Consider the following 20,353-nt stretch of genomic DNA (forward strand, 5'->3'; position numbering starts at 1 on the left):
TCAAGCCAGCTGTTAAAAGAGAGGCTTTCCAGTTCTCTTAATATCCAGTTCCGATTTTAAGATGGAGACTGAACACTGTCAGTTTTATATTACTGTTAGAAAAGCACCACTAAATCATATTTGGAAGTGAAAGGTATGCCTGGAATGAGTTAAGCCTCAAATTTTTATGTCTCTGTCCACTTTTTCAAACATAAAATCATCCTTATCCTCTGACTTTACTATTAAGACTGACTCAGAGGCATTCCTAATCAGTCCCATGTCTGTTCAGGCTTTGGAACTTTCACTGCTGTTAAAAGTTTACCTTCATGTTAATAGTATCTTGAAAGTATTGTTTCCCAAGAGCTGTCTTGAGATTGTCATCCTAACAATCTGCAAGACAATACACCTCTACTAACCTCCAGCCTTCCTAAAGGGATCTTGTTTTGGCCTGTACTATATTGGGCACACCTATCTTAGTGCTTTCCTAAAGCCTCTGTATACATGGTAACCAGCATGCCAGCAAGGCTAAAATCAACAAAGGCACAAATAAAAAATTCTGATCTTGGTAGGGCTTGCTCAGAAAACAAATATGGGACCCTGTGAAGGATCAAATCATGGATTATTTTCTTAAAGATTAGAGAAACAATCTGAAATGCAATTAATTAGCTATACCCATAGATACAACTATCTACAGATACATAAATAAACCTCTGCATCTCAAAAATGGCAGGTAAATCTGAATGGTTATCACTAGCATAGTCTTCCCACTGCTTTATTGCACAGTTTGGAGAGAGACATTTAAAAAAACCACAAAAACAGTAATAACAGAAACCATGAAGACCATTTTCCTCTAGCAATTATAGCATGAACAATGTTTCAAGTTCAGTTTAGACCATATTTGGTCATGAGTATATCTGAAAGTGTTTTCAACCATTATTATTATCAGTCACTGTGCAGTGACAAGACCAATGTGTCAGCACCATGGATGGGAGAGCAGGACATTTTTTTTCCCAAGAGATATACATCAATGTCTCCAAGAGAGCAGAAAAGAGAGGGTGAAATATTTTTCAGACTGGTTTTATTTGATCTATTTCAGACTTTGATATACAGAAGAAATGAGTCAGTGTTTGGCTTCATGGAACTATCACAAGAAAAACCTTTCACTTTTATCTCAGATAATGTTCAAATTGCAGTCAGACTGCAATGGAATGGAAAATCAACACATAAAAAAGAATGGTTTGGGAGAAAAGATATGAAGGGGAAAACTGTTAAAAATGCAGGAAACAATTATGCCTAGTTTCTCTCTGCATCAACTTTTTGTCCTCTAAAGTCAAATCTGGGTAGAGTTCACTGTTCAGACTAGAAAAAATTCAGTGGAAGAATGAAGCATATTGAGACTAGGGGATGCCGGTTTGAGACATATTTATAGATAAATTTCCAGGTGATGTGACTGGAATAAATTGACAAGTTTTTATTTTCTCCAGAAATATTGCATGTTTTCTGTAGAAAGTCTGACTTTATGTAAGACAATTATGTATAAATTACTGCTATGTAACTATTAAATGAATAGTTATGCCACCAGAAATTACAAAATTCTGAGAATGAGTCTACATTTCTGTGATTAAAGGGCTATTATTTCCTCTTAATTATCCAAAAGAGCCCTCCTGTACTCAGATCTAGCAAGAATAGGAATGGGAGTATTCTGAGGGATTGTGAACATCCAGACCAGAATGCAAATGTAATATAATTTATTTGTCCATTTTATAAAAAGTGAATTAGAAATCATATTAACATCTTATTAGCAGTGTAAAATGGTTTTGTACTGTCTTGCCTTGGCATTCAGGTATTAGCACTTTGCTGGAATGACCACAATAGGAGGTGCTTTTTATATGAGAGCTGGAGTTGTTCAGCCAGGAGAAGAGAAGTCTACTGGGAGACTTCTGTAACAGCCTTCCAGTATCTGAAGGGAGCCTACAAGAGAGATGGAAAGAAACTTTTTACAAGGGCAGGTGGAGACAGCACAAAGGGACATGGCTTCAAACTGAAAAGGAGCAGGTTTAGAGTAGATATTAGGAAGATGTTATTTACTGTGAGAGCGGTATGACACAGGAACAGGTTTCCCAGAGAAGTGGTGGATGCCCCACCTCTGGAAGTGTTCAAGGCCAGGTTGGATGAGACTCTGAGCATCCTGGTCTAGTGGAAGGTATCCCTGCCCATGGGAGGGGTATTGCAACTAAAGGACCTTCATGTCCTGTCTAAGCCAAACCATTCTACCTTTTATGATTCTGGTCTGTGGGATTACAAAGCTGCTGACATGAGTGCACTGTTCTTTGTACACACACGCACAGGGACCTGACAAGAATAACACAGGTCATTCTGATATCTCACACCGTGAATAAAAGAGAATGGCCACTTTTCCTTCTTCATCTCTATGAGGGGAATGGGAACATTTTACAAAATCTTCTGGCAGCAAGGAAATCTGGAAGGCATTATATGCCTCTATTCTGTCCCCCAAATGCTAGCAGGCAGTAACAAAAACAGATAGCCTCTCCTTATTGTGAAACATCTCACAGGGAAGAAGGTTGGTTGAAGGTAGTGATCACAGTTATTTTTTTTTCAGTCTGTCAGCTGCCTGATGCTTTCTATCAAAAAAAAACAAAACTAAGCCTAGCCCAGAATACAGTTTTTTTCTCAAAGTAAACAATTTCCTAATGTTCTAGCTACATGTACTTAGCATTTTCCATCATAGTCTAATTTCCAGTGCTCATTATGATTATGTCAGAATACATGGCACATAATAAGTAGGCTTAATTGTTTCCATATTAACAAATTAGCATCTAGGAAGTCTCCATTAGACTTCTGTAGTATTTTCTGGATGTATGATTTCTTTTTCAGCAGTGAAAAAATTGCTTCTGGATTTCCAATTCACAGTCTCCTCCCTTCTTCAAACTAGGTTTCCACACTGTTGCAATGCAAAATGTAAACTTTTTATACATGAAAAGCAATCTATCAGAAATGCATATAAGGACCACAACTTCCAAGGGAAATTTTGTATTTCCACTCAAAAGATAAATAGTCTCCACTACATTTTTAATGATCTTCGAATTAAATTTATTTTGAGCTTGCGTGTTTGCCACTTTCCTGGGCTACAATAATCATGTTTGGTTGCCCTTAAATCTCACTGATTTAATTCCTAGTAAATTACATTAAAATTTACTGAAAAAAACCTAAGAATTTTAGGAAGGAAAGAGATAAATTATTATGAAATGTAAGTTTTTTTGCTATTCTTTCTAAAGCAGTTAATAAAAATATGTAGCCTCTGTATTATAAGTACTCTGGTATTATCTGTGTACAGTATTTACATTGCTCTATTCCCTCAGGAATTAATTGCATGACTGTTTGTTTTATAGAAAGTATTTAAATGTAAATCAGAAATATTAGCTTGCTGTATTTCAATATTTTTCCTGGTAAAATGCAACCTATATAGTGAATACAATTATGATGTTAATCACTGCTACACTTCTTTTTTCCACAGTACAGCCTTCCTTGTTTCATATTTCTGAGGATTATTTTTTATGGCACTGCTCCTTAATTTTGTATATCAATGACATGGAGTTATCTATCTCACATGATATGAATTCTATTTGTATCTGTCACATCTGTTGTATGAAAAGGCTAAAACTTCATAAATATATTAAAGAAAAAAAAAACATAATTAGAAAGATTAATTTCCTTTTCCCAGGAGCTCTGTCAGGTCTACATTAAATCAGAAAATAGTTAAAGGAATGCTGTCTCTCACCAGCATTTGATTTTCCACAAAGCACTTTCAAAAATAAAACAAGCAAGAGTTCTCTAAGCTGTGTGCAGACCATTTTGTATTTAGCAAGCAGGAAGCACACTGCCATTTGTTTCTGTCATATTATTCCACTGGGTGACAAGAACAAATGCCGATGAAGCACTACAGAAAATGCACTTAAGATATGTACCTCAGCTTGCAAAAAGGGGCACTGGATTGTTTTTGTGAGCTGCAATATAGTGGTGCCTGTGTACACCATAAACAAAAAAGGACTGCCAAAGTGATCTACAAAATGAAAAAGGCAAAAGTTTGGCAGATCCTGTATTCCCAGGGAGCAGTGAATAGTTATTATCAACTTGACTTCACTTTCTTAATATTTCCTTCCTTCTGACTGAGCAAAGCATTGAATCAACAAAAAGATTCTTAAGGAAGAACTTTGAGGATAATGGAAAAAAAAATATAAAATCAATGTACAAATTCAGGAGGCCAAAAAACTTAAATATTTATATTTGTATGTTTACAGACTAATCCTAAATCCCCAGGATCAATGATACTATCATATACTAGGCCTTCATCCTCATTACAGGAATAAATCCTAAGTCTGTTGAATGAGTTACCTACCATTTCCTTTTAAAGAGGGGCTTTTCCTTGTACACCCTGGGAGCCTTAAACCCTCTTCTGGTTTCCTGCTCATTCACTGCATAAAGATGGCAAATACAATTTTTGGAAAGTTAAATTTACACATCTTACAGCCTGCAATTGTAACATTGATTTTTGTGACCACCCTCAAAGAACTGAAATAAAGCTTTTATTCTGCCAAATATAGACCTGACATGCATTCTTTTGCAAATTGGACTTCGTGAGATCAATTAAAATATGAATAAGTATTGCAAACTGAAATTTGTTTGCATTCTGAGCAGGAAAGCCTATGGGAATACACAAATGTTGCAGTGGTTCTCTTGGGAAGTAAACTCTAACATTTAAAAAATGTGTCATTTCCCACATGATTAACAGAAGCCATACTCCAATAATACACATATACCCTGTCACCCTGTCTCAGATTTAGAACTTTTGCTACACACAACAGAAATCCTTCCCCAAAATTGCTCTGCCTAAGGAATATTGCTAGTATTACTGATCTTACTGAATACATCTCCCTGAATGTTTGTTGCAGAGAGTAAAGCTGGGCAGAGATGCAGTGATATTGGCAGGTCACCTCATAACCTATGAAGAAAATCACACACCCAAAGTATGATCTGATCTGATGATTTTACTGGTAGCACAGTTGGGATTTCCCTAGAGGCGAGGGGAAGAGGTAGGAGAGGTTGGGGATGTTGTTGGATGCTGCTTTGTACAGGGACAGAAAAGTGTGCAGAGCCTGGTTCAACTGACTAAAACCTACAAAATATCTTTATGTGTTCTCTTAATGGAAGATGGAGACCTGCCTATCTTATGCTTTTAAAAAAGCCCAGTTTGCACATTCTCCTCAATGCTATAGGGCATGCATTGTCAGAATGTGATAGATTTTGAAGTAGTTTTGGTTCTGTCACAGGAGGACACAATTTGACATAGGTAAAATATAATTTAAACTCTATTCAAATAAGATTTCTTTTTCTTTTTTTATTCACAAGGACATGGTTGTGTAGCCACAAAGGATGTGCAAAGAAGTAGGTTATCAAACATCACTGCATCAAGAAAGGAAATACTCATTTCCCTCTGTTTGCTCCTGAGAACTTGCAAAAGCCTAGGATGCAGATCTTATTTTTATTAGATGTCTATAAAGTATGGTATTGTCACAAGAAAAATAAGAATATATTTTTATGTCAGAGATGGCTATCCTTTGTTTCTTTTGTTGCAAAGAATTGCTAAGATGCCTCAGTCAATGAATCTTTGTTGTCATTAATTGCAATATGATAGTGCCAGAGAACCTGGGAGATACTGCAAGTCCATAGTACTAGGCATGAAGACATCTACTGACCTTACTGTCTTAAAATAAATCAGAGAGAAAGGTGACATGGAAATTCAGAGATGCAAAGCATCTCCGTCTTGGCTCAGCAGCAAGCTGATGAAGGAAGGAGTGATGCATAATGTATCAATTGCAATATGTCAATAAAACTTAAATTTCTGGAATCAATCTCAATAAGAGGAAGCCATGCTCACTGATGTATCTGTCTGAAAAGATGCAATGACTATTTTAACTCTCCTCCAGAGGTTCAATGTTTACTTTTTTTTTAATTTGCTAGGTATGCTAGCAAGATGTGCTTTAATGAATTTGTTTATTTTGCATTTTCAGTATTCAGAACATTAGAAAATATTTTATTATAGAGTTATGAATAAGTATTTTGTTTCATGCAATGGCTGACATTACTGTATGTAACAAAACTCCTAAGGGTATGTGCTTATGAGATCAAGCACTTGAACTTCTAGCCTGATATATATGGATCAGGCCTATTTTTCTTCCACCCTTATTCCACTTTTTATGTTTTGGTCCTTTCTTATATAAATCTCTCTTCAAAACTTACATACAAAAGACATGTAAGTGTGAATAATCCTTTCTCTTTGGAATTCCCCATATCTTAGAATGGAAATTACTTAAGTTCTGGTTGTGGTGTGTAATTATCCTCTGGGCATCTAATGTCTCTGCCAAAAAATCTTCCTTAACAACAGATTGAGGTGAAAGAATCACATTCTATTTCATCAGAAGCAACGTTAACAGTACCAGCAGGGAACTTATATGTAGTGAGGCAATTTCCCAATGCCTTTTACTTCGAAGCAAGTATTTTGCATACCCTACATCCCTGAGCCTTGTTTCCTGAATGAGAGATTTTCTCACGAAGGATCCCTTACAGCTGGCAATTTGCAGAAGTTCAAAAGGCCTAACTCTAATCTGAATAGTAGGAATTTTACATGGTTTTGATGCACTGTGAGTACATTAAGCTAAAATGTCTAAGTAGACTATTTTTCCCACGCCTTTTCATCTCTCTCAGAAAGGACCCTGAAACAAAACATTATGTTAAAAACATTATGTTCTCAAAAGAAAGCAATAAATGCTACATTTCAAGCCCAGTATCAGGAACGTAATTCTGAGATAGAATCTGCTAAGCAGCTTCAAATTTGGAAAACATAAAATGTATATTACACTCCTCTCTAAAAAAAACCACAAAACCACACAATATTTTTGTCACTCAGGCATTTAATTAGAATTTCAAAAATAGATTAATTGTAATTGAAAATGTAATAAACTATAGTTTGGGATTTTTTTCTAGGGAAATCCAAATTAACATAGTTAATGAAATTACTTTACTTTTTTGCTTTGTCAGTAACTAAATCCCTTCCACAGCTTTCTATATTGAAAAAAAACCCCAACCAAACAGATAATCTGCTAAAGCAAATGGTCTGCTTTTTCACCCAGGGATTACAAAAGCTATTAAAGCAAATTCCTGTGAAGTACATCAACAGTACTTTAAAATGAACTTTTAACACCTTACAAATGTTATTTTATTGGGAAAAAATGACACCAATTTCTCTAAATGCCAGAGGGATTTAAACTGTGGTAAGATGAAGTCAGTTGTTTTATGAAGTGTATTATCTTCTGGATACTGGTTTGTTGGAGACTTTAAAACCATTATCTCACTAAGCTCACAAGTAATGCTAAGAATGCCTATGAGCTCATTTGAAGCTGATCTGCAGTGTAATAAAGAAAAACAATATCATTTCTTCCAACTGTCAAACTAGCATGAATGAACTAAGCCACTCTGGACATGTTTGAGGAAAGTGGAAAAAAAGCCTGTCAAGATCAAGAAGGAGTTTCCCAGTGCTGGGAAAATACATATGAGTAGGTTCGGGTACGATTCTCTGTTCGATGCCAACAGCTCAGCAAAGAGTTCTTCAACACGTTGAAAGCAAAGTTATGCTTTGCTGTGGCTGAACTGCAACAAAACATTGTTACAGGGAGTTCGTATTTGTGGGACTCTGCACTGTGCTGAGAGATTCTCATTGCTTCTGTTGACTCTTCAAATGTTCAACAAAATGTAACTTCAAAACATAGAACAAGGCATAGACAGCAAAAAAATACTCAAGCATTTGGGAAGACACACATTGCACAGCTAAATAAAAGAAAGCTCAATTGTATTTCTTCTTCTAAATTATTTTTATTTCATTTTCAAAAATACATAAATCTGTATGGCTTAAAAAAATGGATTCTATGATTGGTTTTGGAACAAAACATTTTGTTTCAACACAGTCAAAGCATGACACAGCCCTGAACTTAAGAATAATTTCCACGCTAACATTGAAACATTTCATACCCCTAATGCCAAGAAAGGGTGAATATTTTGAGTCTCTTTTTCTTGTTCTAAGTGACTCTATTGAAAAAATTAGGATGATTCCAGAAAGCACATGTATTTTCACATCAATGGGAAAATGTCATCAAATAATTTCTGACTGAATTAAGATACATAATTGAAAATATGTTTTTTAAAAATATGATAATAACATTAATTTTGCTATGCATTACTTCTTTTTTTTTTTTTTTTTTTTTTCTAGTTTAGCAGTCATTTTTACTCAAATTTCTATCCTTTTCTACTCTTAATAGAGCTTTTGGTTTTTTTAGTTAATGGTGATATTTATCCTCCTTATGATACTGTATTAATCCTTGCATATTATTTCAGGGCAGCCAGAGTACTGGGAAAAATAACCATGTGTATGTAACATATTTTATAGATCTTTGATGTATAGAAGAGAGGTAAATATAGGATAAAATTCCTTCTCTTTTAATACTTTTACTGATTTAGTAGTCACCATAACACGCTTCTCATCACTTTTTAAAATGAAAATGTACAGTCTTATTGGTTGATGCATTTGCATTTAAATGATTTGCTAACATAGACAATACATTACTGTGAAAATTTGTGGGTTTAAACTAAGTCATCATTAAATCTGACATTTTTACTGTGGGTCTGTCAATCAAATGACAAATAGTTTACATGAAAAATGTGTGTTGCTATTTGATCTGTGATCATTTAATCTTAATCTTACTTTATTAAAAAACAAACAAAAAACATTAATTTAGATGTTGCACATGAATAACCTGTTTCAAATCAAACTGCTTGGAATCCTATTTGAATATTTCCAGCAGGGAACATCATTTTCTAAATTAACAAGAAACAGAGATTTTATTTTAATATATTTAGAACAAACCAAAACCAAACCAACAAATTCCAATTGGATTTATCATCAGAAACACAGCTTTGTGACTGCATAGCTGTGGGGTAGATAACAGAACATTCCTAAATGAAACATCAGGAAACATCACTTCATTTGAGGCTTCAGGTAAGCTTTTTAAAGAGATTAATTCGTTTACTTTTAATATTTTAAGCCTTGTACCACTACCATTTTGACAACGTGATCATTTCAGAACTTGAAGTGTCTGAAGGCTTTAGTTTAAAGGCTCAGTTCTAGTTTTAATTTTTATTTCATAATTCAAATTTCGTTTATTAAGTAGTAATATTGTTATTTTACATGAATATTGGAAAAAGGTCTAGAAGTGCCAAAGATAAGAGATACCTAGAGATTAAACACGTGGTTTTGGTTACAGGAGAACTGATAGGAGGTTTATAATGAAATTGTGGGGATTATATCTATTTTAAGTGACATATGGCTTATTTATAAATAAAAATATGATTGGCGGGGAAATAGACAGAACCTTATTATTGTGTCTTATTTATCTACTTTTATGTCTTCCAGTACTGTAAAATCTGTTCACTTTCCAGTCATTGTGACTTTAATATCACAAAAGAAATGGAAAGATAGGAAGCATTAATATTACAAAATTTAAAATATTCATATATAGGAGACTGCAGCAGAGAAATTTATCCTTTAATTTAAAAAAAAAAAAAAAAAGCTGCCTACATAATTTTTAAAATCTGCCTATAAATGCTCAGTCTTAAACTTACAGAAACCAAAAAATGTATGTACCAAAAAAATAAAATTGACCTAGATGTTAACCGAACTTAAAAATGTCAATTGGCTTTACCTTTTACTTTCATATGTTCTTACAATAAGGTAAGTGAAAAAAAATAAATCTTAGAATTTAATAAAGCTTGGAGAAACCATGGAAAATAAATTAATAAAGAACCTGTGTGTATCCTATCCTGTGAAACGAAACCTGTATCTTTTAGCTGGTGGTTAGTCCATTATTTGTACTCAAACTACAGCCTTAGCTGCTCACTCAGTAAAGACTCAGAAGTGTGATCAGGAAACTTTTTTAACTGGTTGAATTGACTTTATGGAAACCTGGATTTCTACAGTCTCTCTGAACATGCACGGTTACATTCGTTCATCTCTGCCATCCTACACATCTTTATTGGGCCCAGGTGATGAACATGAAGAGATGAATAACCTGCTTTTTTGATAGTCCCTGCCAATTTTAATAAAGGCTAAGATAGTGCTTTTGAAAAGTTACCTAAAGAGTACTATTAAAATCAAACTTTAATTGAGGTACCCAGCTTATCCTCATCCTGATCTCATCACTTTTCATTCACATGTGACACGTTGCCGGCTTGTAATAAGAACTTATAATAAAAGGTGGCCTAATGGGAAGATAAAAACCAGGATGGAAATGGCTTATTGCTTGAAATGAGTTCAACATGGGACTGATGGATTTTAGCAAGATAAGTAGTAAAGACTGCTTAATGACAGCTGTCTCCTATTTATTTACACTAAAATCCCATTTATCTGAAGGTCTTGTTTCACAACATAAATTAGCAGGTAACCAGAAGGGCTTGTCACACAGATCAGATCATCAAGATTGCTCTGTGTATTTCAAAGTGCACAGTTAAATTCATCTTTCCTGCACAATTGGTAAAGAAGAGCACATGAACTCCCACAAATCTCAGCCTGGTAGGTCCCAGAAGCTGCTCCTGCCCAAGGCTGGAGTCAGTACTCAATATAGTCAGTTCTCAAATAATGAAGTGTGCAGATAAATCCTGGCATAAGCATGCCAACTGATAGCACTATGTAATGAACTTAGAAAGGCTGAATAAAAGGATATTTAATTCAAATGAAATTGCAAGGAAAACTTTATGCATAGAACATAAATACCCATGCTTCATTACAATGTAGAAAGGGCTATTAAGACAGTGCCCTGTAAATCTTTCTGCTGCTTGGTTTCCCCTCTGGGTAGCCACCAACTCTAGGTTTCTCAGCTCACACTACCCCCTCTGTTGTGACATCATTTATGTTTGTCCCTGTGATTCATGACAACTTTGCTGCCATCTGGGTGTCTAAACACAGTGCTACAATTAAGACTGAATCTTTAACATTTCTATTCATATATTGCATTCAAGATTTTCCCCAAAGCATCTATACACCTTTCAGTAATGATAAATAACTGACTCAGGTATCTATTCATATTTCTCTGAATGTAAAACAAGCATTAGATAGTGCTGTTAATGTCTAGGGCTGACTTCAAGCTGATAAACTGAGAACAATATTTATAATTCAAAATCTGCATGGAAAACGTGTCTTCAGAAATATGGTTGTGCCAGCTGCCAGGATTAAGGAGGATTCTGGCTGTGGAAAATATTCTGTGAGGCTCTGTATAAGCCTGCTTTATATCTTCAGTGGAGCCATGTTTGAGCAGATGCCTGAAGTAAGCTGATGCTTTCAGCGGTCTGGCCTGTCGCAACAGAGAGTCTGAAAGTACCACCCTCCATGGAAACAAACTAAAGGTGATCTGAGACAAGGCACGATTGAAGACTTTTGGCTTGAGCAAGGTAACTGTTTATACCAGCTTTTTTTGGTGGTGGTGGTTTTTTTTGTTATTGCTTTTTTGTTTGTTTTTTTACCTTATATGATCATGATATTCCTTATTCTTTTAAAACATACAAGAAATCTTGCTGCCTGATTCTCTCCTCTCCTGTACTATTTCTCTATTCCTATCTGTGGAGAGTTTGCTACAGCTACAAGGGGATCACAATCCAGGATGGTGATTGTTCTGTGAACAACCAGGGTGACTGAATATATTATTCAATGCAATATTGAAAGCATGACATCCTTAATTTCCTGCAAGAATTGAGCATCATTGCAAGTTAGAAACTGTTTTTAATAAACTTATTAACAATGACCAAATCAGATCCTGGCTTTGTACAACTTCCGCAAACAATCTGGTACAAACTTCTGCCAAATGTGAAATGTCTCTTGAAGCAAAACCCTGGCAGTTCCAGTTTCTTCAAGAAAGTCTTCCTCAAGACTTCTGTGAAAGAACTCTGTCTTAAAAGGTACCAATAGCATCTGTATTAAGAGGAAAAAGAGTCTTCAGAATTCACCTCTAAAACAGAGCTCAAAATCTCCATCTCACTTTCTGTCATGATTCAAAAATATGAATAGAGATTTCAGTCATGATTTGTGCTAAAACAAGCTGGGTTATCGTTCTTCCTCTTTTTTGGGGCTATGTGCATGGAGGATGCCAGCCACGTAGTACTGAGGGATCCAGAGCCTTCAGGATCAAGTTTACTTAAAGCGCTGGGATGTAAGGTGTTCCTCTTACAGCATTTTGATATTGGACCAGTACACAACATCAACAAACAAAGGTTTTTTTATCTAGTCTGTATCCTCAATACTTGACATTTTAGGTGTAAAGAAAATGGAAGCCAAGTCAGACTGCTAAAAGGATAGAACAGATAGTAATAGAAATTAAACATATCAAAAGTTAAGAGAGAGGAGAATGATAAGAGACAGGAGATATTCTGAAAACTCATTCCAGCCTTTTAGTCATTAAAAGAAGGGCAGAGATGCTCGTCTGTTAGTCCCTCATTTGGAAGGATGTTGCCTTTTGATACTGAGATGTCTGATGGTATTTACCAACCTTTTTGCTTCTGCCTTTACTGAAAAATCAGCACATTGAAGGGAAGAAAGCAAAAGGCTATTGCAAAAAGTAAAGAAATAATCTGTTCCCTACATATCGCAGTAGGTATGAGAGGTAGTAGTGGACACTAACTGCACCAGGAGGGATTTAAGTTAGGAAGCAGAAAAAGCTTTCAACTAGTATGGATAATGAGCAACTGGAATAATTTGACTGGGGAAATTGTGGAGTCTTAATCTTTGAACCTTTCCAAGGACAACTCGGGCAATTTGTCAGGAGTAGTCCATGATAGGAATAGCATCTGTCACAATGTGACTCTGACCTGGGGCAGAAGGAAAGTCCAGGTGATGCTCTTGAGGCTCCTTCACTTTTTTATTTTTCTATGACTTTTATAGTTTACTCTTATTCAGAAAACTAATAAACAAAATCATAGCTACTGGCTTTTTGTTACATGCATACCTGCAATCTCCAGAATTCCTGATTGCCTTTGGGAAGCATTATATGGCTATTGTTGCTATGTCAATAATTTTTATATCACCTGTGGGACAAGTTAGGATTTGTAAATAAACATATTGTCAGGCAAATTTAAATCAGTCTTTCCTTTGACTTCAAGAGGAGCTCAATTGCAGAATGTAGATTCAGACAACTAAGTTGACAGCTGGTCTCCCAGGGCTCCCTTTGTATGATGGGCACTTTCAGGAAGCAACTGAGAGCATGAGACTAATTTATTTCTTCTGAAGACTAGCCAAATAACTAAGCAGGTTATTAAAGTAAATCAAATTGGAAACCAATAGTCGGACAGTGTTAACACTCTCCTTCCACACCTTCATAATGCCTAACTTACTAAGCAATAAATAGCCAATATTTAGAGAGAAGATATGAAAATAGATTGAGGAAAAAATAGCATTAAATTAATCACATCCACAGAGTTTAAAGATTTTGCTGCAATCTCTCCTCCCATTTCTGTACCATAAATAATATCAGGGCAAACTAACTGTTTTCCCTTACAACTCAATGTGAAAAAATTTCTGAAATAGGCTGGCTATGTAAATATCTAGTGAGGACTAAAAGAAAGCAAACCTACTCTATTTTGGCTCCCAGTCAGAGCGGTAGTAAAAATAAGATAGTGTTAAATAAATATGCTTTAGGACTCCTTAGATGTGTTTTATAGTAAGAATAAAGTAACCACACTCAGCATAATTTCTTTCAAGGCTTTTTGAGATGTAGATTCCCATAGTTAAGTTACAGAACAAAATTAAAGAACACAGAAAAAGTTTTCTCTAGCCTTCAGCTTCCTGGTCTGCGTCAATTAAAATTATCCTAGGATCAAGAGTGGTCCTCTTTCGGTCCATAATATGCAATATTTTTTTTCTTATCTAACAAGGTCTAGCTGAGTAACTCCTCAACATTGAGAGAATATTGATGAGTGAAAACATAATATTTTCTTCTTACTATTCACTTAAAACAATTGTTCAGAAGACTTTCAGGTAGCCTTCTGCACATGATGGGATTGTCTAAGGAATAAGGATGAGGTTGTGACTGAACAGCACAAGAAAGAGCCCAGGACTGCGTTGTTAATTAATTAGTTAGTTAGTTTGTTTGTTTGTTTGTTTGTTTTTATGAGATAGGTGTATCATAATTTCATCAAATTTTTAAATTGTTATTTATATTCCATCTCACTGTTTCAACTGGATATCACATTTCATTGACACGTTTATTCAGCACAGCCTCACTGAGCCCTGGGGTAAACAGTCTCCCACTCAAAAGTGAAAATTCACAGTTTAATAGGAAAATAACATGTTTGCTACTACAAGTAATGGAAAAGTCCACACAACTTTCAGGGACTCTAGTTCGAATCGTGATAATAATTAGTACAGCCATGAGACAGTTTTGACCCATATAATCAAAAGGATATGTGTCACATTAATGCTGTCATTACCGTGTAGGTTAACCTAAACATCCATATTTATCTTTTCTTAAATACTTCTTTAAATATATAATTCATATTGATGCAAAAAAAATTTAGTTATTTAGCTTGCAGTATGAATGCAGTACTAAAACTTTTTCTTTTTTTTTCTTTTATTTCCTTGTCAACCAGCTTGTGAATCCTTGCCACAGTGACAAAAGTATCTTTGATGGCAGTTGCCTTTGGGGTCTCCCTTGTGCTGGGGGGGCTCAGAGCCACTTCCACAGGCACCAGAATATCAGGTTATTGAGGGCTTTGTTGCACCCTGCTGCTGCTGCAAGGGGAAGGATTGTTTCTCTCCAAGATCTCTCATAAAAGGATATTGCTTCTTGACTGCTGGCAGGAATGTTTAACGCCATCCATGCAAGTGCCCTGCAGAGTTATGCAGGTTAACAACTTCCACAGCTTAGATAATGCTGCAGGAATTGGTGCTGAATAAATAATTCATGTAGACTTCTTATGGCTGAAAAAAAAATACAAAACTTGTGTAGTTTGACTCAGATTCAAGCTGCTGTTAAAGTATTAGGTTTTATCACAGATGTCATTTTTGCCTATTTATTTCTTTTGACACTTGGCCTTTTCCAGAGGCTTGATGGCAGTATAATAGAAACTTGATAAATGGATCCATACATTGTTTTCATTCTTTCCAGATGTTTCCTTCAATATGCAGAAAGCTGCAAAGTTCAAATTTTAGTATCTCTTACAAGACAAGGAGTGCAGTTCAGAAAACAGTGTGGATCCTTATTTGGCCAGAAATTATGTTTATTTTGGTTAGAATGGGACACGCATCAATAGACACATTTAAAACAAAACAAAAAAATAATGAAGAAAAGAAATCTATAAAGTTTTTCAAAGAAACCAGTTATGGAAAATATTAAATGCAGTTTTTATTGTAGATGGGAGAGCTAGTACTGTCTGCTGACTGCCTCTTCCTGACACCCACGAGTATACTCTAGATGCATTTGGTTAGTGCTGCTTACCCATGCATTACTACCACTAGCTGTTGTAATAACAGCAGGCTAAATAGAAGCAATGTCTACAACCACTCTGCAAAATTTCCTTGTGTCTGAATATAGACTGTGCTTGTTTTTTTATAGGGTGTAGATGCAAAACTTTGAATGACAGTCACGACTAAATGATGTAAAAAAGGGTTGCACAGAACATTCAAACCTTTAGTAATTAATTTAAAATCCTGGGACTTATCTGACACAAAAATTAATAAAAATGAAAGCACGGACAAGTTCTATTTCCTGCTGCTATGTTATGTAACCCATTTTCTCTTTAGAAATTAGGCCATAAGAAGTTACTGAATTGCAAAGTAGTTCAGCTGGTATTTGCATCCAAATATAGAAACACTGGCTATAATAACCTACCAGTACAAAGGTTACTTCAAAAGTCCTGTCGTTATCTTCTTGTATGGTTGTCATAACATTTCTTCATATAAATATGTGAATGAATAAAGTCGTTTTAAGGAGATATTGAAAGAGTTTTTTCCTTTCAAAGTTTGCATATCCTGAAATGCCCAGATTTCAGGAGCACCTGTTTTCTCACATGAAATCTTTATATAATTTTTCACCTTTGTGTTTTATTGAGGTACACAGCTGTGGATTTTTGGTTTAACCTTTTAGAAAGAAACCTGCAGCCTTATAGTTTTGTTACATTCAAAAATATAGAAGGCATTGTCCTACAGAACTGGCAGCTTTTCTACTTAAAAGCTCATAATTTAGTTAAGCCCTCTAATAGAACTGTATTTCATATATGCTGAAAATACCCTTTATGCTTGTGTTACTCCTCAGAGAATCTAAAGATGAAAATAAAGTCATTTATTGCATAAGGAATAGTGACTGTATTGGCCATTAACCTCAATAAGTTGCCTAGACTAGAATGGGGCATATAAAACACTCATAGTAGTGAGATTTGACAGTACAAGACATTTATTCAAGCCAAAGTACTGCTTATAGAAAGGAATGCACAGATATCTGCACTCACACTACTCTGTGCTGCCATCTTCTCCAGTCAGATAATTTGTTTTCTGCTTCATACAATATTTGAGCGTTATGCCCCAGGCACTTCATTTTCTTACAACAATTTCCTCTTCTCCTACAATAATAGTACTGAAAAAAAGTGTTATTCTTTATTAACTTATAAATGAATTTTTGTCCTTTAGCATTTTACTTACAACTTTAAATGTAAGTATAATAAAATAATTAGTGGGGTATACATTATACTGCTAATATGAAGAACACTTTGTTAAAAATTAAACCCTTTGCACATTTATTTTGCATGTAGTAGCATACACACATTTCTATTTTTTAAAACTGTTGAAAACTATATTAACTTTTCAGAACAAGAAAAAAGAGAATGCTTCCATGACTAACTTCCTCCAAGCCTCTGGTTGAATGCAAATATCAGTTTATCTGTTTCTAAAATTTTATGTAAATGCATGCAACTCCAAAATGTTTTGCAAAAGTGAATTATCTTCTGGAGCCCAGTGATACAAATCCTCTCCTGCTAGGTACTCTTCCAAGTCTGGCAGAATTGGGCTGTTAATACTTAAAAAAAAAAAAAAAAAAGTGAAAAAGTTGTGTGAAAATACTGTGTAAATTATAAATTCAAACACTCAGAAGTTAGAAACTGTCTGTTTAGTTAAATTCACTCTCTCTGTTTTTGTATAACTGAATGAAAACCCAGGCATCTTTCCTCATAATACACAATTGTTTTCTGCAGGAACCCTGCCTTCTCTTGTGAATCAGTTTTATGGTACTGTTTGAGTGCGGTGATGTACAGTTCTTAAATCCATTATTGAAAGCATCCACTCATCTACTGCTTGCTTAGCACTGTCTCAGTCTTGAAATAATTTCTTTGACAATTTTTTATGATTTTTAAGATCTTAAACTTCTAAGATTTTTGTCAAGACCTTAGAGTTACCCACAGCTCTTTGTGAGTGCTCCAAACATCTTAAGTCTGAACAAAATTCACATGCTTAATTCTTAATCCATATATATAGAATGCTAGAACTGTAGAATAATTTGGTTTGGATGGGACCTTAAAGGTCATCTAATTCCAATCACGCCAGTGTGAGCAGGGAATGTTCCACTAGACCAGGTTATTCAGACCCCCATCCAACCTGGTCTTGGACACCTCCAGGGATGCTCTCTGAGCAACCTGTCCCAATTCCACCCTTATAGTAAAGAATTTCTCCTAATATTTAATCTGAATCTCCTTTAGTTTAAGGCCATTTCCCCTTGTCCTGTTGCTACATCTCCTTGTGAAGTCCCTTTCCAGTCTTCTAGTAAGCCCCTTTATGTACTGCACATAAATCAGCTCAGTATCAAGGTATTTTTCCACCTGCATCTTTCCTGGGACTCACTTCAGTGAGTTTTCTTAGAAAATAGCTACAGGATGAAGTCTTGTCCAGAATGTAATAATGGACAAGGCTGGCCATGAAATGCAAATCTTCTTTAGTGATATATGGTGTCTGTAATAAAAGCCTCCTAATGAATTTTATATTGTTTTTTTGCAAAAGGAAACTACTCCAGATAGGAAGGCACTAGCCACAGAGGACGACAGCTGGTGATTGATTTTGTCTCCCTCATTCTTGTTGATGTTTCTGAGTGCTGTATGTGTGCTTGGATGAAAGCGTTCTCCTTTCATTGCTCTGCTTTTCAGTGGAAACTGCTGTAATTACTCAACTTCGTAACAACCAGCTACACATGGTTGATCAGGAGTGGTTTCTAGCATGGACTGAATGGAAGTCTTTGGATTTTATCAAGACCTCCATCAGCTTCCTGCCCCAAATGGGAATGAGAGGGCGTCGTGCCCTCTCTCAGCATTGCTCAAACCTGGGCTTCATTTTGAAGTACCTAACTTCACTCATTTGTGTGTCTTTGCAGTTGAGATTGAGGGTGATCATAGAGCATATAGGCTCAGAGCAAACTCACTTTGGGCATTCCCAGTAAGCAAGAAACTTTCTACAAGTGCTGCCCATATATCATTACCTCCTAGCTGCCACATGTTGCTTCTCAAATGATTGAGAGTGGACTACTTAAAGGACCCCAAAGGCTGCTGGTTATGCGGTCAAGAGAAGGGAGGTGGCTACTCCACTTGAAGTTAACAATAAGCTTTTGTTGAGTGGCGTTCTCAGAAAATGATTAAATATTAATTATTTTTCTTTTAGATGTTAATTATCTTTTTTTTTAGACCAAATTTTCAGCTACCTACAGACTATGTTCCCTAGAAAAATGGGATGTTTGACTGGTCAAGAGGGAATGTGTTGGTCATTTCACAACTTGCAAAGTGACAGGCAAGTAAATCTGAAGCTGAGAACAGGGTGCTATAAAGGGTAGGTAGGAAATATCACTCACCCATAAGAAGCAGCGTGGAAAATTCATCACAAATCCCCTTGTGCGTAGAATGAGCCTTAGGTGAGCCTGTGCTAAGGATGGAAACGTGAGGATATAAAGCTTGTTCCTGAGGCTCACAGGATCCACAGACTGGGAAACAAGGATTTTGAAAGCTATGACCCCAACCCAGCACTGTAGGAGTTTAAACACAGCTTGGATGGGGGTGTGTGCCTTAAATCCTAGTCTAGGCACAGCGTGGAGTGGGAGGTCATCATAGAAATACCTGATCCAACTCCAGGAGTGGTGATGTGTCGTAGTGACACTTTGCAGCTTCATAGGTAAAACAGCAGGCTTAGTAGGTCTTTTGTCAATTTTGTTAGTCTGTTAGTTTTTTCCCATTTTCAGTTTCATGTCAGAGCTCCATAACATCAAACTCCTTCTGTATTTGGATACCAAAATGTGAAGAGAATCAATTGGAATTCTCTGGTGACACTGGTTTTCATGGGAAAATGAAAAAAAAAAAAAAAGCTAAATTATAGAAACTTTAATTTTTCAGAGAAATATGTTAGTTTCTTTTGATGAAACAGCCCAGAAGACAGCTTTCTGATACAAACCCTAGAAACCCACTGATTGCTTGCCTGCTGTTGGAGCTCAAACTCCCCACCTGTGGATTTGACACAACCCCACCTTCAAAGCTCTGGATCACACAGCACACACACTTTGCCAAGGAGACCAGCCATCAGCTTTGAAGGAGTGGAAAGACATTATGGAGATGAGGAAACAAAATTCAAAACCTACTCTCTAAGTGGAAGAAGCTGTTCAAACATGGAGCTGTGTCACACAGCAGGTTAATGTTTGAAACATAATGTGCAGCCCAAAGAATTTAAATGCATTTTGGTCCTCTTTTAAAGCCTAAACTTGGACTCTTCTCTCTTACACTCTCCCTGCCATGGAGCGGAGCACTTCAGAGTTTCAGAACCAAATCCCAAGCCACCTAGTTCCCAGATTCCAAGCACTGGTTGTCCCTGTCTGAATGGTCTCTCATATGAAAAACTATTGGAATATGGGCTGTCATTCTCAGGATCTTAAGATCCAGTGTATTTTGGAGATTTTCTGGGAAGAACATTGGCTATAAGTAAAACAAACAAGCATTTTTATTTCTCTTTATGCTTTTATTTCCTACAAGAAGCATGAAATATGTGGTTTGTTTGGAATTTTAACTTTTTTCCCAGTCCCCAGAGAAGTCAGTTTTTCTATAAAGTGGAGATTTGAACATGTTTTGTATGTTTGTGGGCAAGAAGTGGATATTTGACCCTGTTTGTTCATTTTCCTTTATATGTAATATATTTTTCTTTATCACAAGTCTCTAAGGAAGCTAAAGATGATACTATTCTTCTCATTTTATT

This window comes from Corvus moneduloides, chromosome 4 (genome assembly GCF_009650955.1).
Source record: "Corvus moneduloides isolate bCorMon1 chromosome 4, bCorMon1.pri, whole genome shotgun sequence".
In the NCBI taxonomy this organism is placed as follows: Eukaryota; Metazoa; Chordata; class Aves; order Passeriformes; family Corvidae; genus Corvus; species Corvus moneduloides.